The sequence below is a fragment of the Cebidichthys violaceus genome, unplaced genomic scaffold, assembly GCF_023349555.1.
Source record: "Cebidichthys violaceus isolate CVI_PGR_0920_01 unplaced genomic scaffold, fCebVio1.0.p SCAF_21, whole genome shotgun sequence".
Classification (NCBI taxonomy): Eukaryota; Metazoa; Chordata; class Actinopteri; order Perciformes; family Stichaeidae; genus Cebidichthys; species Cebidichthys violaceus.
In genome coordinates, this window is record NW_027176384.1 from 7,943,915 (window position 1) to 7,947,025 (window position 3,111).

A 3,111-nucleotide genomic window follows, 5' to 3' on the forward strand; every position below is an offset into this window, starting at 1 on the left:
ACTCTTCAACATTAAACAGACCAGCATGTTTATTCTACAAACAATTATTAAGCAAGATATTGAAGGTGAAGCACACAATATTAATCCGACTAAAAACTAAACTAAAGAAACCAGAGTGTGTGTGTGTGTGTGTGTGTGTGTGTGTGTGTGTGTGTGTGTGTGTGTGTGTGTGTGTGTGTGTGTGTGTGTGTGTGTGTGTGTGTGCGTTTGCTTGAGAGATGAAAACAAGGCTGCATGGCCTACAAAACAAAATGTCTGACAAGGTAAAACAGCAAAGATGACTGAATCAAAGGTGTCAGCTCAGCCACTTGGTCTCTTTACACAGAGTATGTGATTCGGGAGTTCTGAGATTCTCTTTGAATGTGTTTGTCTATACAGTATGTTTAAAGCCAGTTCACTTTTCTTTTGATCAGCCGGTTAGTAAAGAGAGACCCTGTGTCTGTGTGGAGCATAACTAATACATCAGCTGCCTATTCAAAACCCGGACTATAGACACATACGACAATAAAACAACGTACCATCAAAGTATTACATTGAAGTTAAACATCTTAGCCATGTGCCATTACCGTGCTAACGTTACGTGACCCGGTCCATGGGGAAAAGGGATTCCTTTGTTAGCTGGTGATTCCACCGTTGGGTCAAGAGACAGGCTGATGGATGCAGGTCCAAATCTTGACATTTTAGTGCAAAGTATTCTACATATTGTGCTATAAATATTTTTAGTGACTGCCCTCTACTGGTTGGAACCAGGCTATTACCATATCATTTTGCTATTGGCTGAGCAGGACCCCTAAATGAGTCAAATTGAACAACATCCTTCATCTACACACTGTTCATTAACATCGGTTTCACCGTATTTTGTAATGTGCTGATGGCTTAACAAGTCAGGCTTGTGCTGTGCTTTAATTGTTATGCAACAGTGGTTATGGAAAATGAGCTGATGATGGACGCAACTGGACGTGTGTTAGCAATGTCTAACATTCATCCTGTATTTGGCAGGTGCTCATTTCATTTCCTGGCAGTAGCATTGAAGCTGTGAACGTTGCAATGCACTGTGGGCACAGTTAGGCTATTTGTCAGTGAATAAATGTGACAGCTCCTCAAGACCCAAGCCAAGTTCCCCCTTTCTTGCTTGCCACCTGCTGATTAAAGTGAAGAGAGTAAGTTAGCCACAACTTCGGCCCAGACTCACTGGGGGCTGGCCTTTACTCCTACTCTAGTGACCAGCTGCTCTTTAGTGAAGCAGCTTCTGAGTCCAGTGTGACACCTAGTGCTAAAATGTGGTTTACCTGGTGTTGGCTGGCTTGATATCTAACGGGTTTTAAAATGTTTACACTGGCCCAACCCTACCAGACACACACCTCTAGTCTACAGTAAGAATGCTGAATGCAGACCTGTCACTCCACCCAGCTGTCACTCTTTCAAAGCAGTAAATAGGTCATAGATATTAAGCCCCTACAGTCGTGGTGCAGTTACACTGGTACTTCACTACACTACACTTGCTATATCAGTTATATTATTTGCTGTTGTGATTATTTATTTCCACTCTGGTGAGTAACTCATGACATCACAGATATTTCTTTTTTTATACTTTTTTGTGTGTTCAATATTTTTTTTATTTGATTAGATTAGTTTTTTTATGTGATAAGCTGTTGGTTCTGAGTAAAATACAAGAGAGAAGAGAGATGAGCACTTTGTACATGTGAGAGAGGGAGACATGTGAGCTCTGTTAACCTTCATCTGCCCCAGAAAGCCCATGTTCTCAAGGGAACCGTGTGTGTGTGTGTGTGTGTGTGTGTGTGTGTGTGTGTGTGTGTGTGTGTGTGTGTGTGTGTGTGTGTGTGTGTGTGTGTGTGTGTGTGTGTGAGAGAGAGAGAGAGAAAAGGCAAAGGGAAGTTAGACAGGTGTGTTTGAAGCTGGTGGGAGAGTGTGAAGTAGGAGGATGCCATGACTCTAAATCCATCTCCAAATTCTTCAGGCCCAAACGGACTGAAAGCTGAACTGAAGTGCCTCATCTGACTCCTATGGAGCACTGCAGGCATCACATGTTGGTCCAGATATGTCCATCAGACATTGTAGCTTGATGGCAGACCAGAATAAAACTAGTTTTTTGTTGGTTTAAGGACAAACGACTGATGTGACCTACTGCAGGCAACTTTTGTCACATTATTAATATGAATAAGTATTTAACAAAATAATGTTCTCTGGGGAAAAGCCCTTACTTCTTTGGGGATTTTAGCTCTCTCTCCAGACAGGTACTGCGGCTGCAGATTTGGTCTTTGGGTCTTCATTTGACTCTCTGAAATGGAACCAGGCTCGGAAAAGGCACATCAAAACAGTTTGATGCACATGATAATGCTCCTGGTGCTAGTACGGCCATTTAAAACAATAGGTGTTCTTCCAAACGTGCATGTCAGACTCTTTAGGTGCATTTTAGCTACTGCTTTTTACTCATACATCTCGACAATAAGTGTTTCCCCACAAAAAAAACACATGCTCTCTCTCTCTCTCTCTCTCTCTCTCTCTCTCTCTCTCTCTCTCTCTCTCTCTCTCTCTCTCTCTCTCTCTCTCTCTCTCTCTCTCTCTCTCTCTCTCTCTCTCTCTCTCTCTCTCTCTCTCTCTCTCTCTCTCTCTCTCTCTCTCTCTCTCTCTCTCTCACACACAAAATCACACATACACACTCCTCTCTCCACTGTGTATTCCACCTTAAAAGTATTTTTAGCCTTGGCTAACAACTTCTGTCACTGAGTTATTTGTGTGACCATATGGAGCTCTAGAGACACACACACACACACACACTCACACACACACACACACACATATGTACTGTATACACAGACGTGTATATGTATATATCAACCCAGGGATTGTGTATTGTTGTTATGTAAGCAGTTGGACTTGCTGCCTGGGCTGTGTGGAACTAGTTTCACCTCAGCGCTCTGGTTGTGCCAGCAGAGACCCTGTAGCCCTTCTGTTGAGTGGGAACTCAACTGACCCATGTAGAAAAACTCCTCCTCTCCACGCCCCATTTCTTTCAGAAAGACAAAATATATTGAGCCCAGTGGCTAAAAGTTGCAACAATCAGTTACTCAAAGGAGAGATCCAACCGAG